This window comes from Apostichopus japonicus, chromosome 4 (assembly GCF_037975245.1).
Source record: "Apostichopus japonicus isolate 1M-3 chromosome 4, ASM3797524v1, whole genome shotgun sequence".
Lineage (NCBI taxonomy): Eukaryota > Metazoa > Echinodermata > Holothuroidea > Aspidochirotida > Stichopodidae > Apostichopus > Apostichopus japonicus.
This window is the reverse complement of record NC_092564.1, coordinates 3336198-3356662: the sequence shown is the minus strand read 5'-3', so window position 1 is coordinate 3356662 and position 20465 is coordinate 3336198. Positions and strand designations below refer to the sequence as shown.

The 20465-nt window shown below is 34.8% G+C and overlaps 1 protein-coding gene and 1 long non-coding RNA gene across 7 annotated transcripts in view; one reads left to right on the top strand and one right to left on the bottom strand.

The window, feature by feature from the left end:
• Positions 1 to 20465, bottom strand: part of LOC139966160 (thrombospondin type-1 domain-containing protein 7A-like) — a 198940-nt gene that overhangs the window by 117837 nt on the left and 60638 nt on the right. For 3 of the 6 annotated variants that reach the window (XM_071968908.1, XM_071968909.1, XM_071968907.1), the window contains exon 3: positions 3605 to 3788. The gene's annotated coding sequence lies outside the window, so the exon portion shown is untranslated. Of the gene's footprint in view, positions 1 to 3604; positions 3789 to 5485; positions 5598 to 8040; positions 8225 to 8659; positions 8810 to 20465 lie in introns of those variants that run through there. The other 3 variants (XM_071968912.1, XM_071968910.1, XM_071968911.1) reach the window with 3 other exon arrangements.
• Positions 5738 to 13182, top strand: LOC139966163 (uncharacterized). Its single transcript, XR_011792494.1, has 3 exons — positions 5738 to 6509; positions 12300 to 12368; positions 12631 to 13182. It is a non-coding gene; the product is annotated as an uncharacterized lncRNA (long non-coding RNA).

Below are 20465 nucleotides of genomic sequence, written 5' to 3'. Positions count from 1 at the left end.
TGTACTCACCAATGGGGATCAACATAGTACATACCATTTATGAACCTTGACAAAGATGTACCTCTTGAGTTATCTTGTTTACAAGGTTTCCAGACGTCGACCTGTTGACCTCAAATGACCTTTGGCTTATGTCAATTTGAACAGGGTACTCGTACTCACCGAGCAAGATCTATATACTACATACGAAGTTCAACCAAGAAATATTTTTTGACTTATCATGTTTACCAGGTTTTCAGATTTCCAGCTATGTCGACCTCAAATGATCTTTGACCTCCATCAATTTCAATAGGGTTTTTGAACTTCACCAAGATGTAATTATAATAATAATAATAAAAGAGACTATATATAGCACCAAATCAGTAGACAAAAGTCACGTCTCAAGGCCCTTTACAAAGAAAACAGATTAATTTACAAAAGAATAAGTGAAAAGATGGGTCTTGAAATATGTACCTTTGATTTATCATGTTTACAAGATTTCAGACTTTCACCACTGTTGACCTCAAATCATCTTTTACCTAAACCAATTTCAGTAAGGTTCATGTACTCAGCAAGCAGAATCTATGTACCAAGTATGAAGTTCAACTAAAATGCACTTATTGTGTTCACAAGCAGGAGACATAAATATACAAACACACTCACATGCTGTTCACCATCGCAAACATTCCTTTTGCCCCCAGCAAGGAATTCAAAATCGCTTTACAAAATGTAAACAATTAGAATCACTCCCCAACCGTTTTCATACATTAAGCCCTTAAATACTCAAGTTTAATGTTTAATGTTTCCATAGCTAAACTCTTCAAGATAATATACTACGCTATGTGCATCACATATCACCAGCTTGCGCATTGTTACTATGAATTGTATTACACACACCATCCATCACTTGTTATGAAACTTTGACTACTTCTGCAACAATAAGCTAAACCGATCAGTCACAATATCCCATCTGTTATTGGAGATCTATGTTTGAGATATGGAAGCAAACATATGTAAATATAGTCATTTTCCACAGATGACTTCATTTCTATCAGCGCAGTAAATCTCCAAACACTTATTGGATAAAGTTTGTATTGAACATTTAAAAAAATGCATACCATTAATACAACCTTTTCAGGAAATCTGAGGATGCATACAGTAGATCTGTACAGCACAGCACTACCACCATACAGTACAGTATTTAAGGATTGAAACCGAACAAGTTATATTAATCTCCAACACTTTTTGGAAATGTTGAACTATCTAACACTGAGGAATGCATACTATTACAACACTATAGGAAATATGGGAGAGTATGAATGCAACACAGCACCAAAGTAAAGTACCATATTAAAAGTATATTCCACGAGTCTGAAACTGTAAAAGTTATATACAAAGAAAGATCAAATCTAGATCTGTGGAGCCTGGTACTATTTATACCACTTTGACTTGATGCTACATTTTTGGTGGGTTTTGACACAATTTCTGTCATGAAGTAGTTAGAATTCTTGATAGGTACAGTACCTGCAGTAAAGAGCAACTTCAAAAACAAGGAAATTTGGCCATAAAGCTCAAAGGGTAGACAAACTGAAATCAACAGTTACATTAAGTTTACGGGACACAGTAGTGTATTTATCAGTGTTTGGTGATAAATGCTTTAATAATAGCTTGTTAGAAACAAGTTTATGGCCACTATCACATAATCTTTTAATTATATTGAGGATGATAAACTTTATATTTTCTATTACAGGTATGTTACATACAAAATGATACAAAATCACAAACAAATGCAATCATAAAACCACTTCAAAAAGCCTATAAACATTAGTGTGTGCATAACTGTTGGCCTATCTACACATATATCCTTCAGACATATAACAACTTACTTCATAAAACGTTAGACATCTGAGTCCCTTCAGTGGGGAGCTTTTGAATATATTAGCAACGAAGTTGTTAAAATAGTGAAAGGTGAGAAAACAGAGTGGGAGGGGGCTGGGGGGTTCTGGGGGTTTGAGGGGAGGGAAGGGAAAAGGGCTCTGACCCTTCCGGAAGGCTTCCCGTTCCTTTGCATGTATTTAAGGTTTCTAGTCTGTCACCTTCTTCTTGAACTTTGTGCGTTTTGCAAAAGGTTGATCATGTTTCATTGCTTTTCATTAAAATAATATTCCATTTACCACATTTTATGAATCAATCATATTTTTGTTAAATTACTTTTTCTTGTCTCAAAGCTGTTTTTTTTACAATTTTCTTAAATTTTATCTGAAATTAGTTTTATTACGCTTCATTGTCATTTCCAGGCATCATGTCATAATGTGAAGTCAACATGTTGTTGTGTTTTAATTTCAAGGGTTTTAAATTTTGATCCCTGGTTAAAATGACCTGTAACACAGTACAGGTAGTATATAATTTCAAATAACCTAACTCTGTGTAACATAGTTTACTGGAACACTTCCAAGCAAGGTGGCAGGTACAAGTAAGTAGGGTGGCATCTTGTCAGTACTGCTGTATATGTTCATCAGGGACATGATCAGTGATTTGGAGATTTTTAAATAGGAACTGGGGATCGCAACAGTACACTGATGTATTAGTTTGGAGAGGAACATGTGGGGGGGATGGGGACGAGAGAGGGGTGGGGCCTAAAAGGACCCCTGGCATGGTATACATTCTGGATTATTGATAAAATGATTTAGTTTTTAATAATAGCACTTGTGGAAGACACATGTTTATTAGAATAATTTGACTTTGTTGAGGGGATAACTTATTTGATGTACTTGCTATCTAGACAGAAAACTTGAGCAAGTCTGATTAGCCCTATACTGTATCACATCAAAGAACCACTATATATACAGTATAGTGCTTGCATATATGTAATGTGTTGTCATGAATACATTTCTTTAACTTTAATATAGTAATCGTATTTCCTTTTTCTATATCTCTTTAATGCCATGTTACTAATTTATTTAATTTGTTAAAATGCTGAAATTAATAACATTTTTCAATTAATGAGATTTAATTACTAAGATTGATCATTTGACACAAGAGACGATGTAGCCTACTGCTTTTACCCTGAGAATATGAAACGAAAATCAAAGGGAGAAAAAATGCATGCAAGTGTACAATTTGCAATATGATATATCACACATTAAAAAATGATAGTCCCAGTAGCTGACACAACTTTTGAATAAGGTTATTTCTCAATGGAACAAGTATGTTTTTATTATTTCTTAACTGTTTGTGGAATTGTTCATTCACAAGTTGCTGTCAGAAGTCCATTTTACAGTTTAGTTTACTTTGCTTCTCTATTGCTTAAATAGGGATCCTGACACAGGTTTGAGATTGGGGACATGGGAGGGTGATGGGGTGGGGGTGAGACTAATGTTCAGTGGTGCAATTAACCATGTGCAGCATGTGGCAGCAACATGCTTGTGTGAAAACTATTGGGGTCAATGATTTCTCTTCTGCTTCCCCTCCCCTGGCCCCTACCCTCTTCCAGTTCCCAGTGTCAGGAGCCCTGTTAATCAGCTGAGCTACTTTACCTGGAAGGAGAACTTCAATTACTAATTGAAGGTCTTAGCTACTAATTAATACTTTTGAGCGTTGACTGATAAATGTGGCTGTCATAACTCACCTTAAATTTCTATTCTCTTTCTCTGATGACCAGTAAGGGGTTAAGCCTGCTTCATACTTCAATCCAACGTGGTTGAAAGCCACTACATTTATGGTCAACTCACTGAAGGCTCATGTGTCACTTGAAGAGATCAAAATAAAAACTCCTTTTCGTCCAAAAGTTACCTGTCTATATTCACGATGACCTGCAACGATAAATGTTGAATAGAGAAAATTCCAACAGTTAGATACAGTGTATGGTTTCTATCTTTCTGTTAATAAGAAAGTAGAAAGAAGTTAATTCCCAAACAGCAAATTTATGTATTATATTTCAAGATCTTTTCTTGTTACTTTGATTCACATTGACAAACATGACTGTACTGTATAGTCATTTACTAGATCTATGTAGCACCACCTAATTGAAAGATAAGTGGAACGAGAAGGCTGAGAGCTGACGCCATTTTCCTGATTAAATTGTTTTATTTCATGTACTGGACATGATACAGAAGATTAGCAGCTCATCACAGGTGTAAGTTTTATTTAAATAAAATGAATAATATTTTTGTTGTTATTTGTTAATACTCACAACGTAAGGCTGACATTATACTATGGTCTTGATTGGAGATTAAGCTAAATTATCTACTGGTTGACGTAAACCTCCCAATTAAGAACTTGTATCTTCATATTGTTTTAAACTTGGGATAATTCAATCCTTACATTTTTCCATTATTACCATTCTAATTTGATTCTTTGGCAACTGATATCCAATAATCTCATACAAGAGACATTTTTAATTAGCTTAATTGATAATAACACAAAGTCTCCATGGAATAATTTTTTTTCTTTCGAATGCGAGAAAAATAATTGCTATAAACACTTATTAAAACTGTATATCACTCAATGTAAGAATCAACCTGACCTAAATGTATTAAATCTTTGCACTCTAACATTTGAAGAAATGAAAATTGGGTCATTCCTCAATTCTAACCAGAAATCCCCCAGAGGGCCTAACATCAAGTTCTATTAGTGGCTATGTGCAACATAATACAATAAGACTTATCATGAAAGTATCTGTTTCTGTTTTTGTCATTTAATTTGTTGTTAAACTGTGCAGGTAAGAATCTCAAACTTATATCAAATTATAGACAACAACAATTTGCAACTAAATTTGCTGATAGTACCAGTAGTCCCAAAGTATCAATACAATATATCAACAATCAATAATTATATGCAATCACCCAGATATTTGGAAGTGGGAGTCGGTGGGGAACAGCACTAATGAGAACAACATTTGGGGAGCACAGAATGTAGGTAATGCAAGTTGTGAAGCCATGTTGGCACAAGTGGGGGGGTCAAGGGGATGAAACCCTCCCCCCTCCCTCCCTTGAAGCTTGGTGGTTTGCATCCTTTCCAGTTACTAAATTATATATCAAATCAACATAATTTGTGGGGTTTTCCCAAATAAGTTATAATCGGTAGAAATTAAGTCAAAGAGTTGTGCGGCTCTTCCTGTCGATTATTATTTTAATTGTTTTGAACAAAACAGCATGGCAGATTACATTAAGGAGGTACCGGGGGGGGGGACCACATATTAGTTAGGGAGCATGTATCCTCCCTTGCCACTGTATTTCACACTTAATGTGATTATTCTTACACACTGCTGTGGCAATTAATTTAATTACTGTACACTGCGAAATAATACATAACTCAATTATCTACTGTCATGCATGTCATAATGTGGTGAAACAGCATTTACAATTAAACATTTAGGTGATATTAATTAAATAAATTAACTGATTGACTTGGATGCAACGTACTAATAGATCAAACAAAGACACAGGTCTGCAGAATTTCATGAAATAAATTAACATACCTGTAGTACTACTCACATAGAAAAACTTACCTTAATTATTTTCTTGGCACAGTGTAAATGGCTACTCATGGCTACTCATGAAAGGCTACTCATGAAAACAGGCTGTATGTGCTTTACATATCCACAATGTATAATATTCCACATGTACACACATTTACTAGAGTGCTGGATTAGTCACCAAAAAACAAATATTACCAGCTACAAATATAAACATTCAAAGAAAACAAACCACACAGTATTTTAATTGCTTTAGATCTACTCTATGAAATATTAAAAGTTTAAAGGCTATGTGTGCTCAGGTTCAACAATCCTTTCTTTATCTTCCAACTATCTTCTCTGATATTACTCTGGGCATTTATAGTAGATATGGACTATCGTTTAAAATTGCTTTGATCCAGATGAAATAAAATCAAGCACTGAAATCTTCTAAATCTATCCGTGACGTGTCATCGGCATTTACAGCCTACAGTTAGTAGTATTAACATGTCACAATTGCAAAACTTGATCCGGAAAATAATTTTACAGAGATTCAATAATCCTGGAAGATTTAAACTGTGTATGTTAGAAGGGGTAAAGGCTAGCGACTCCTACTGTTGCTTGCTTGGAACTACTTACTACTACAGCTCACAAATTTTAACAACCAGGGGTATACATAGTTACCACAGCTAATTTATAAAAAAAAAAAATGGCCAGTCAAACAAGGGATCCATTCTTAACACCTCTGTTAAACACACAAGTAGTGTGAAGTTCATTTACATTTATCAACACTTAAACAAGCAAACTATACAAAACAGGTTTATTTTTCATACATAAGAAACCTCCTAAAACCACAAAGTTACACTGAAGTCACCACAATGAGAACAGTATCACTAACACCTCTGAGGACAGTAGGTTTGCACAGCTGGACTGGGATAAACATCGGGGATATGGGTGGCACATGCTCAGTTATCAAAACCAGTGACACAAATGCAGTAGAGGATATTTCCTCTTCCTGTAACAAGGTGTAGTAAATGTGTCATCACAGAGTTTGAGACAGGAAAGACCCTCAAAGGGGGTAAGTGTTTTCATCAGCAGAGATATCTGGATAATATCTAATTAACTGTATTGCTATTAATCCTTGCTAAAACTTTGACAATGGGGTACACTGTCCAAGGGAACAAAGAGAGGCATATATACCCCCATCTAATGCCAAGTTACAGAATACTAATAGGCTACCTACCACAGATGTGAGAAGATTGCTCCACAAACTATTGAAAACATTACATTATGTTTGACCACCATGACAAAATAGTGGATAAAAGAATTGGATTGAACTTTTGTGGGATATCTGGGTGCTATACAAAGAATAAAATAATGTAGAGGGACTTAGGTTGGTGGGATGATGAGGAGGGGAGTTGGAGAGGAGGGAAGAACAAGAAAGGGGGGGGGAGGGAGATGTCACATAATTATACAAGACAGCAAATAGTGCACGGATTATAATAGATAACTTGTAACTTGTGGGTTTATAAAGTAGGCTAACTGACAATGTTCAATATGATCCTACAAGACTGAGAAGTCTGTTGGATATAATATATATCTTCCCTTTATCGGATTAGCTCCATTAGAATGTACTAATAGGCTACGAACTCAAAGTAATTCTTGGCTCTGTCCTAAAACTATAGTTTCCTCATCAATGAAGATTACTTTCCCAATGCTGTACCCACTCCCTTAACCTCTATCCTACCAATTCCAAGCACTCTCTCCCATCACCAACCCTGTACCACATCTAAATGGGTCGGTCAGTGCCATATAAATATACACCTTCTGTAGCCCCCTATTTAGGTACCATATAAGCTAACCCCTCCACCCTATTAAAGGTCTATAATTAGACACCTATGAACAAAATTATTGTTCTAATAATCCTATTAGGCATTAGAAATCATGAAAATAGCTGCAACTCCCATCAAAATCCATCAAAGATTGACCATTTCACAAGTCTTTGCTTTATTCTAGTTTCTTATATGAATAAACATTAGCTATGAATTATGCATATTGATAAAGGGAGTGACTGCCTAAGTTTCTGTTCTGTAAATCCCTTTGTTTTCACAACCTTCATTTCAAGGACACTGAACACAAATTTGTGGCCTAAGGCAATTTTTGAAAATTTTGTCTTCTTTGAAAAGTAGAAAATTACATAATTCAAATGATATATGTAGGCTTTGTAATTAGTGCATAACTTATTAAGGCCTAATATAAGCATTGTGATGAGCACAACTCTCCACGTCATAGTCTGCACAGATTCCCAGATTTATCAAAACTTCAAATGTGTATACCTTGGAAACGAAAAGAGCTTTTCGAAAACTTTCAACAGATTTTGATGAATATCACACACAACAAATGTACTGAATATGGGACAGATTGGCTAATGTCTGTAGTACTTTTTGCAGGCAAAACCCCTGTAATAGAAGGTACTGTAGGTTATATTGCCTGGAAAGATTCACAAATAGTAGCTAGACATAGTCATACAAAAGAAAATATCACTAATATAAAAATATATGTATTAAAGAACATATATCTTACAGGTGAATAAAACAAAACAACCTTACCATGTAGTGGCCATCAAATATCCCTTGCTAAAGTTGGTTAAGGAATCACCTTTATAGAGTTTCTTCATAAATATTGATAAATGCTATTCAGCTGCACACACATATCCAACACTAGTCATATAGAGTTCAACCATTACATACAATTATTCAAAAACTGTCTCAACAAAGTCTCTTTAAATCCTGGACTGAAAGTGAAGGAAATGATCTGTTTGTTTTTAATAGAATAAACACAATAGCAATGATCAACATCAAGAACAAACAATATTCCAAAGTTCTCATATATATAACCATCAGTAACAATGACAATGTGACCTTTGTGATGATAAAATTTTGCAGTCAACGTGGGCATGACGTCAAGTCACACATAAATGCTTGACACTAACGATTTTATATTCCCAATTACAAGATATATGAAAGTGTCACAAATATATATATTACAATGATTCTCAATCCTCAGTGAAAAATGACATCAAGACAAAATTATACGGACCTGGCATTCATTAATTTCCACAAGTTTTATAAATTGAATATTCCATTGTCCCACTGGAGTTAAAAGAATTCAGAAAGAAACATCAAACTTGAACTTTTTCCTTTTTTCAAAAGTGCAGGAAATTTTTACCTGACTGATTTTAGCAATTAACTGAAAAGAAGTGATGCAGATCTGTCTACTCCAGTTCTAGTTATAAAGTCTGCTAGTGTGATGTCATCTTTGAAAGGAGACTACCTTCTCGAATGCCAAACACTTGGGTAAGTGTGAAGAACAAAGACCACCCACATCATCCCTTGCCTCCGGGTAGATTCAGACTACTGCCTCTCTCTCTTCTTAATTCTGAAAGTGGGAGGATAAAGCTCTTCCAAAATGTTCCAGTTTCATCTGCTAAACATTTCCTTTCTGACCGGTTCGCAATATCAAAACATCATCAGGCTCAAAAAAATTGATACTATATCCTAATGCATTGAAACTCATATCATGTATTAAAGGGATATGATGATAATAATAATGCAGATTTATATAGCGCCACTCCAGGAAACAAGTAACTGATCATGGCAGATATGGTATGAAATAGGAAATTTGTTGGAAATTGAACTACTAGGGCATGTCTTTGACATGATTGTAAATTTATAATAAAACATCCAGGTATTTGCAATCCATTGTTTCTGGGTTTTGGTTTTATTTTCTGGTTTTATTTTATTTAAATAAAAAATTCTGGTATTTTTTTTTTCTGGTATTTTTTTTTTTTTTTTCTGGTATTTTTCCCCCCCCCCCCCTTTTCTTCTTTACAAGTGTGAACACAAAGTTGGAGTCAAACCTTGGTAACTGCAAGAAGATGCTTTTCAATGACATAGGTTCATTCGAATATTACAGGAGCACCATGTGCAATTTTGCTACAGTCATGGGTATAGATAGTCAGCTCTCATTGGGATACCAACTGCCAAGCAGTTCACTTGTCAAACAGTTTTTGTGATATTACTGTATACAATTTCTGAATTATGGATGGAAACAGGACAAACTTGATCCAATGGTAATCCAAAATGTCTGCCATGTCGACCGAGACAATTATACAAACACAGATATTTATATATATACATATGAAATAATCCATATGTATAACGACACCTCACTGTCTGCATGCAGTTGCATTACATTTTCCAGGTTTAGGTTATAACTCTTTATTAATGGTCTGCTTGATTGAACATTATATTCATTTTTATAGTTCATTCTGGCACAAACTTTAACTGTTGGATTCCATACCTGCAAAGCCGATTCTTTTTCGCAGTTAGTAATATAATTCACGTCAAACTTGATTGTTAAATATCCAGTTTGAGGCAGGAGGCAGCAAAATTCATAATGTTCTCCATTCAAATGGAACCTTGAATAAAAGTGTCCCAAATTTGAAGAAGTCACTTATAGATGAGTTGCTACAAAAAATACCGTACATAAATCTAAATTTTGTCTCTTTTAGATGTTCTGTAAATCCCAAACATAAGAAATTCTCAACAAGTGGTGTCTACAGAATATCTATAAGAAATTTTCTTCTCACAAAGAGGTACATCACGTTTACCCACTATTTCTCACACCATTCTAGTTATTCATTATAAATTTAAGATAGCATCTCAAACCAGCTTTTTGGGGTTGATTTGATCTCCTTTTTTTGCTCTTTTAATTCAGAAATTTGCATACCAAATATTATTATACTTTGATTGCATCTACAGCCAAGTTTCATTTTTAGATAACGAAGCAAATTTCAGAGATTTTAAATGTTACGACTTGCTTGTTTTACATGCGGTTACTATTATATATTCAGCGCCATGGTCAGTTACTTGTTTCCTAAAGTGGCGCTATATAAATCTACAATATTTATATTATTATTATATATTTATGAACAATTGAAAGCATGCATGGGTAACAGAATCTATGGAAAACTGAATAGAATTTATACTCGGTATTATTTCATTAAACATTACGTAACTGCTAAAAGCACTAACAGTTAAACTGGATGTCTTAATTTAATCAATTGCAACAATACTTTGAGAAATTACTCAGAAGGTTAGAGAAATTGCTGACAAAACTCAACTTTATAGCTCTTTAAATACAGTTTGTTGTCCATGTTTACATTAATTCTCTCATAATGTTGCCTCTAACTCTCAGCAACTGAAGGACATGACTGCAGGTGAACATCTCTCGTAATATTTAAGTACTGTATACAATGGAATAACACACAGTACGGAATAACACATGGTATGGAATAACACATGGTATGGAATCACACATAGTAACAAAAACACATAGTACGGCACACAATGGAAACGATGCAATTTTATTCAAAGATCTAACTCATATATCCCTTTAACTTTTCCTTCAAGTTGCCTTGACATGATTGACAAGTATTACTCTTGAGGCTAAAAAGCTGTCTGTTGCTGGATTGAAACCCAATGGATGACAGGGAGTTCCCCAGGCTATTTTGCTTTTGTCCACTTTGTGAAACTGAGTGGGATATCAGTCACCAGATATGAAATATGGATGCCACAAAACAATCAAAAAGACAACATTTGTTATTGTTTCATTAACGGTATGAGAATGGTCGAACAGTGAGCTAACGGTGTAACCATCTCCTCGTCGTATGGAAACAAACTGCAAATACCTTTAAAAGTCTGCGTAATCTGTACTTCCCGAATAAACATTGACAGGATAACTCAAGTTTCCATACAGAAGCAATGTATTTTATAATCGTGCAGCGTGGGAATGAGATGACGTCAAACGTTTGAAAGTATTTTAATCTCAGAAAAACAAATAGAATTCTACATTCCCTTGACGGAGAAAGCTAATTACAAGATTGCCATGCTTCACTACTGTACGTACACAATTGAATTCACACAAAAAATTCCTTTATTTGAAGGAAAACAAAAGCAACAATTCAACATTCAATTACCTAAGAAATATCTCCAGGCAATTATCCTCCCATCCCACACCCTCCACCTATCCTAACCCTAATGCCTCCCTCCACCTCCCCCCACCCCCACCCTGGACTCCCCCTTAGCATTAAGTAGAAGAAAATTGTGGAATTAAGTCCCTAGATGTTGCTGAGTGGATGTTTTTGTGTTCCCCACCACCCTTACATCCAAAACTGGCCTTCAACCATGATGTAAACACCATTTCATATGAGAGATACCATCCCATCCCACTTCATTAACCTCATATCTCACACTTCAACATAGAGTGTTACATATTGAGCCTTGCAGATTTTTCAAGGATGCATTTTTCATTTCTCTTTGTTTTGTAAAGTCCTTGTATTCACATCCATCTCACGTTCCCTACATCCACTCTCTCCATCCATTGAAGTTGGCCTTCTACATCTATGATGAAATATTATTTCATCTGACATTTATTACAAGTATCATATATATACCCATCCATCTCACTATCAAAGTACGTTTTCATTCTAATTCAATAACTCTGTTTATTTTATTTTTCCTGCCAACCCTCTGACTTCTCATGCTATCATCTCTGTTTTCCAACAAGCATTTAAAAACCCGAATTGAGACTTTAATACCAACTTTTGACAGTTGGGTACGTATCTTACCAATAGGCTAGACTTTATGATATCATTACTTAGAATGTATATAATTAAAACATCGAGCTAACGCACATTAATGTCACTGAATCTTTGATGGCTACATTACATGAAACTTGCTTTTAAGAAACTTGCGATTAGTTATTATATTTTAATGTTTATTTTCTTACTGTCTTTCCCCTTCAGTGTTTCATATCCGATGATGATTTTACCTCACCACGACAAAGTAAGATTTCCTCAGCGATTCTCCACCAGGTAAGTTCATTTATTATTCATAGAACCAATATCAAACTTAACCGTACCAACTCTCTGATGCATAGCACGTATAAATTCAGAAAGAATTGCACGAAGTTAAGAGGCCATTTTCTCTACACCTTCTGCCAACGTTTTCAACTTTTTCATTCACAAAAATAGGAGAATAAATAAAAGAACGCAATCGTCATTTTGAGTCCACCATGCATCATTCAAAAAAGGCAAAAGACAAACATTTCCACTCCTTCTTATTTCTCCCTGTCAGATAAACTGACTTTGACTTTATGCGTTGACATCAGGTAAACCTGTCAGCGAAGGACGATTTAGTAGCCGATAACACAAGAGGACATTCATCAACTCGTTAAGTAGTCATTGTAATGACAAACGGCACATGAAAATTAATGACCTAAAGGTATATTCGATGTCAAATTTGTCACATAGTCCTGGAAGGGACGTTGAAGAGAAGTGAGATGTAATATCACAATTTTGGGGTCCATGGAAGGTAAACGTGGCAGAAGCACCTAGCAGGAGTCGTCGCTCTTACGCCGTACATTCGGCTCATGTTTCTACTTATAACAGTTTTTTGACAGTTTATTCTGTCGAGGATAAGAATTACTTTCACCTTTTCGTGGCAAGGTAGCCCAGGGACGAAACCACCAATGAGGATAACTTTACAGGGCTTCTTAGGTTTCGGCACTCAGAAACTGGGCCCCTGGACCCGAGCTTTCGAATCAGAGATAATGAGCTGATTTTCTGCATGAAATTGATTTCAAAAAGAAGTGGGGGCAGGGCATAATCAGGGTATTCCCTACAAGGACTAATAAGAGTACATTGCCCTGCCAAGGATTGGAACGGTTGGACGTAGTTCTTTGTTTTAAGGTCTGTGGTAAATAATAATGATAATAAATGAGACTTATATAGCGCCAAATCAGTAGAAAAAAGTCTTTGCTCAAGGTCCTTTACAGAGAAAGCAGATTAATTAACAAAAGAACATGTGAAAAGATGGGTCATAAGTAGACTTTTGAATATAGAAAGTTTAGAGCAAGTTTAAATGTGATCTATGAAAGATTACTAAAATATGAGTGTGTCCATGAGTAAAACTAAGATCATGATTTCTAACACCATTCATGGGCTTACATTCATGTGACCAGTGGTCTGTTATATATGTATTTGGGTAGTCATGGATTATAAATTTGATGAAAGGATGTCTTTATACTCTATGAGTTTGTATTTAGTAGCAATACCATATATTACGTACATATCATATTGCACTTTATACCAACATTACACTGGAAAGTTTATTGGTGTGTAATGGGTAGTGGTTGACAATTTCCCCAAATAATTAAAACAGGATATTAAGTTACATGTTTGCTTATGAAATAAGATTAAATTTTGGGATCATTAAGCGGGTAACGTTTACGTGACCAGTGGTGTTTTATGTTCTTGGATGTATTAACTAATAACCATGGAGCTTCTCACAAGTAACCGGAAGAAATAATAATACATACTTTTCTTCTCTCTAATAATTACTTTCTAAATTGCTTTACAAATATCTGAAGGCCAAAAAGTGTTGGTAATCATCTTCGAGTAATGAGGATAATTATATTGTTTCTAAATGAAGCATTAAGCAATTAAAAAAAAAGTAGGTCAACAGTGACACTTGAAAAGATAGTCCGAGGGTAAATTTATTGGTATTTGACAAAACGAGGAAGATATTCTTACTGTAATTGTGTCCTTTTAATATTTTGGCATTTTCAAGATCATATAGGAATTTGTAAATATGATACATTTTTAAATGAACTTGAACGAAAGGAAAAGACCCATGATGTCAATGTGCACATTGGTAGGACTGTTCTTTTGTGTGTTTTTTTCCTTCAAAAGTTGCATCTCAAATTAAAACTTCAAAACTGGAAGAGATCATCCAGTCTGTATCCTGTCCAATCCAATTCAAGTATAAACGTACTACAGCGAAGAAACAAGGAAGAAATTACCCATCCTTTATCGAGTATCGCATAGCAAAATGCAATGCAAAATATACAAATTGCTTTGCAAAATATACAAATTGCTATGCAAAATGTATATGTTGCTATACAAAAAGTACACATTGCTTTACAAGTGCAAAGAATTGTATAGCAGGTTTTATACACAGGAGTCATATAAGAGACCGAGTTCAGAGCAATTGCTACACATGATTTGAACACTTAAATATTTATAGCTGTTGCCATAGTGATAGTTAGAGATGTGTAGATGCTTTAACATATAGTGATTGTAATATTGTGATTGGGTGGTTGTACATTGGCAAAACCTAATGTTGGTCCAGTTGGTCCAGCATGCCAGACATCACAAATTTGGCCCCCATGTAAAAATGGTTGCCTGCCCCTGGTCTTAATTTTCTTCCCTCCTAGCTCAATCTATCTTCCTCCTCCCCCTCATTCGTCCGATCTCTTTCCTTCCACTGGCCTTTTGGCCGGCACAAGGCCTGAAGTCAAACACAGCAAGCACTATGATATTGGGCAAATAAGTAGTCCACAATTACTTTACATGTGCATTTATTTTCCTGAAAGTTATGACTTGCTCTGTAGCCACCCACCCACCCCCTCCCCTCCCATGCTCACCACTAGCAGATTGAGGAAATTTTAATAACAATAGTCAACAAGTACAGTATGCTCATAGGAAGCAACATCTCTGTACTTGTCTTCCTGCTGATGGTCTATTGCTACCCTTAGAGTTAATCTCTACCAATTAAAACTTTGTATACACAAGGAACTGTTGGGACTGTCCACCATTTAATTGAGTTGGTCTGTTATACACTAGTGTCCAACCGGCCAGTGCTTCCAGCACAGACTATCAAATGAAGTCATAAATATATCCAGCAGTGATGATAATGTTGATGTATATCATGATTAAAAAGCTTGATCCTTGTTTTTAAGTTAATGAATAAAATATCAGGCCTTAAAGCCCATTATCTCTGATCACATGGTTACCTCTGATCCAGAGGTGTTGACAGGACTGTTTATACTAGATACAATTACCAACCAGTAACACATGACAACACTCGCAAATGATAATCTTCTCACTTAGTGACTCCCTTCTGGCTGTTTTCAAATAATATTTCTGCCGTGACCAACCTACGTGAGTTTATTTCGTTTCATCAACTCGCAGATAACATTTCTAGATAACGAGGGGGGCTTGTTTATGGCCTGTCAGCTAAGGAACTCACAAGAAGCACACCTCTTTTTGCTATTCCGGTCCCTTCTTATAACATCTGGTAAATTTTACTAGCGATGGCATTGTCATGAAGGATGGTTTAATTTACCTACACAAATAGCCACCATAAAGTGTGTATAAGAAACAAAGCAACATCATTAATTAATTTTCTTCTTGTTTTAATGCTGTGGTTAGTTTAGCAAAATGTCAATTTTATAAAGATTTCCAAAAATGTGTTTGATATGCAGCGATTTATTTATTTCTTATTTTCTGAAAATCGGATAGGCCATGTTAAATCCAAACTTACCAAAAAATGACCCATATTGGAGGTAACATTAATGGTAAGTGTTTACCATATATCGGCCAAATTTGAGGTAACATTAATGGTACTGCTTTTTGTATTTATATCAACTTACTTTTACACATTCTCTTACACAGGCTCTTTAGTGGATATAAGCAGTTTGCTTAAACAGTTTTATTTCATTTTGATTTTCAGCTGCTCACATTACTGTATCCCTTTGGGTGATCCTCCTTATATATTATGTATTTGTGTTCTTGTGTTTCAGTTTTTCATTTCATTTTTATCATTTACTCATCCCACTATCTCTTTGTGTTCACCATGATGCTCATTAACCTGTCTGTATTCTGTGCATGTTTTACTGTTACTTCTCATTTAGCCTCTGAAGAAGATCCTGCTAGGATCGAAACGTCAGGCCAACTTACTTTTACACATTCTCTTACAAAGGCTCTACTAGTGGATAAGCACTTTGCTAACAGTTTTATTTGATTTTGATTTTCATATTTATATTTGAAACAAGTCTACAGTCACTACAATTTCAATGTTTACTTTCCTACTGTTTACCGTGCAGATAACTTTGGCACTATCTGCTCATAAATGTTCAAATGTATACAAATGTGACAACACTTCTTAAAAGTTTGTATAGTTCAGGGGAAGGTTGTCCCCACAATTCACAGAATTAAGCCAAATGCCAACCTTAAAAAATCCCCAATAATAACAAATACTTTGTCAGCAAGAGGCATGTTTCTGATCTTAATAATTACTGGAATCTGATGTACGTCACATCTCCGTGGCTGGGAGGGATTCAACAGACATGTATGCATATATATGGAGTGCTAAATCCAAGCTTTGCCCAAATCCCATTATTACTGTAAGGTAAAGAGTAAAGGCTTAATATCAACCAAGATTCACTAATCAATGAATGGGCGCCAATTGAGAAAGAAATGTGATGTGAACGGGGGGAAGAAATGCACATCTTCGATTCAAAAATTTCAATTTGAAGTGAGATGTGTGCAGATTTTGAAGACTAATTGCAAAGGTTGAAAAAAGTTCAGGTCTGAATGCCCCATATTACTCAAAACTCTTGAAATGTCAACTCAGTTGTTTTCCCATCCCACTTCCTTCCCCTATCCAAAACCCCCTCACCCCCTCATCCCACCCCCTGTTCTTTATCAATATGTTAGGAAACAATAATCAAATGCTACACCTGCCCTCAAAACAGAAGGTCTTGGAATATGTACTGTACAATATAGGTTAAAGTTATGTTGAAACAGTTCAGGACAGGTGAATATGAATCAACCATGAATTGAAATTGATGATCAAAATAAATAAAATTGAACTCCTGCTGCTTAATACTAATTGACTTGCCTTGGTTTGATATCTCCTAGGGGAATCAGTGTACCATAACTGTCCATATAATGAATATCATCTGTCTGTGATATTAAACTTGCCACCAATCAACCTTCAGTTGTACTTTACTTTTCTAAGTTACTTGAATTAATAGTGATGTTGCATGACAAAGGAGAGAACAGGGAGATGGGGCCTTTGTATACTTTTAACCTTGATAGCTAAAATAGCTGGTTGTATGACATTACTTTAAAAGTAGATATACATTACTTAAAAGTAGACATTGTGTATTAATGAAAGTGTACACATCTCCAACAATTTATCTCTCTCACTATCAAGCGGTTCATGTAGTCCAAAATGGCCAGTGAAATCAGCTGACGTGAGCACCCGTGGCAATGGTGATGTGACGTAAGGAATGAGATTTGCAAATTTACTTCAATGTTCCATCCCGGGAAAGGAAAGCAAAACTTTTAAACAGCAAGGAATAACATTAATGTTCAAACACTGGAGTGGCCTTGTGATGCCAGTTTAGACTTGTTAAAGTCTGTAGTCTAGGACCTACTGTACTGTACATATAAGAAGGAAGACATAAAACATGATATCTCCCAAACAAAACCTAATCTTATTCAACTGGTTAGCAGCTGGTTAGGGGAGTTAATTGTTTACCACAAGCAAGATGTTTGGGTTTGCCTCTACCTTAAATGATGCAAAATGAAGCTAACATATTTACTACAACTATACCAAGTACTTTCAAAAGAAATGTGCATGAAATTAGGTTGTACCTATAGCTGCAAGTTAGCTATAAAGGTGTTGTAGAACTTAGAAGCCAAAAAGTTAGATACTGTTGTTTAGCACATTAATCTACAAGCTTTCTTAGGGAATTAACATACTATGTATATCATGACATGTGACCATTAACATGCTCTGTACATTGTGACACCATTAACATGCTATGTATATTGTGACACCAATAACATACCATGTATATTGTGACACCAGGAACATACCATGTATATCGTGACACCAATAACATACCATGTATATTGTGACACCAGGAACATACTATGTATATAGTGACACCATTAACATACCATGTATATTGTGACACTATTAACATGCCATGTATACTGTGACACAATTGACATTCCAGGTATATTGTGACACTATTAACATGCTATGCATACTGTGACACTATAAACATACTGTGTATATTATGACACTATTAAAATACTCTGTATATAGTGACACCATTAACATACCATGTATATTGTGACACTACGACCATACTGTGTATACTGTGACACCATTTAAATACTCTGTATATAGTGACACCATTAAAATACTATGTAAATTGTGGCACCATTAACATACTCTGTATATTGTGACACTAGTAGCATAATGTGTATATTGTGACACTATTACATAGTGTACTATGTATATTGTGACACTATTAAGATACTCTGTACATTGTTACACTATTAACATACTCTGTATATTGTGACACTAGTAACATACTATGTGATACCATTAACATACTTTGGCACCATTAACATACTATGTATACTGTGACACCATTAACATACTCATATTATTTTGACACCATAGTTTATATCACAACTTAAATCATGTGTCCTTGTGCATCGGTATAAATGGTGACTGAGTTGCAGATCACCATAATAACACCAACTTCTTCTGTCTAATATAATATAGTTGTATAGTTCTTGATTTTACTCAGGGAACAATTTATCCAGTATCGCATCGCAAAATGCTTTGCATTATGGGGCAAACGGCGATACAAAGTACAAATTTGCATAGCATCTTTTGTACACAGGAACCATAGCCTGTTATACAAGACAAGAGCTCAAAACATTCCAAAATGCTACAAAAAATTTGAACACTAAATTATTCCGTTTACTACTTTTGGAAAAAGTGCATATATATGTTATTGACTTGCCAAGATGTGCTCTGGATAAAACATGCTTTTAAAGTTGTATGAAAGTAATGTGCATAATTCAAGTCAATTAAATATTAATTAAAGTCTGCAGACCCCGTAACCACAAAAGTTTATAAAGATAGTCAATAAAAGCCCTTGCATATTGATTCTTTTTGATAATTAAGTCATAAATTATGCTAACTTGGTGGTGATATCTATTTGTCATGTGCAAATATCAGCTACTATACATAATCAATTTTCAGCATACATGAATGCTAATAGTGTTGACTGTACTTTATTGCTTGCAGCCTACATCTCTCCTTGTTAATATATACTTCACTGTGCGATATCTCCATCCTCCCACCATCCACCCAACACCCAACCCCCCCCCTCTCCTTTTTTTTATCCCCCATTTTGCTGTTGCAGTATTTGTTTCTATTTTGCTGCAGTTTCTATTATTTTGGACACCACAAAAAAAAGGTCATTTTTATCATCAAGCAAGCTAGTTTATTTACAGGATTCATGGGCATAATTACCTTCACTGTAAAATGAAGCTTTCTGATAATTGACCCTTGATTGTTCCTTTTGCAATCCTTTTCTGTAATTGTGTTCATATTAGAAAACTTTGGGCAAGGTTTCTCAAAATGACATTATTAGGAACAATTTTTCTACCTCTGATATTTGATTTGGTCATTGCATATCCACTTTCTTACTGTTTAATCTAAATATTATATCTTCAGCTGCAAAGAGAAGGCTAATATTCTAATATTCTAATATTCCATTTTCTTATACATTCCCAGTTCTAGATGTTGAATATTATATTGGAAAGAAAAATGGTACAAAGAAAAAGACTAGATTATTTCAAGAGTTCTTAAAATTCCTTCAATTGTCAAATTGTTTTGTGCTATCTGTTATTTTACTGATCATGAGAAAATAAACAGCAAAAAACTCAGTTTGCAACTTATCTTAATTTTTTTTTTTTGGGGGGGTCATTTTCCTTGTTCGTGTGTCTGCAATCCCAATGACTAATGAATGCAAATAGTATACCATCAGATATTAATATGCTATTACAACTGAGAATTCGTAGAATATATTAAATAATAACATCTGATAAAAATTTGATTAAAATTGTAAAGTCTACATTTATATGTAAAATTATTCGGTATTAGATTAATCTTCCAAATTTCATTAAATTTATGTTGCTAACGATGACATTATGATATGATAATTATAGCCTCATCATCTCAAAGGCAGTATTAGACAACATGTTAGATTCTCACTATCCATCTGTTAATCGACTTGTTGAATGGAATTT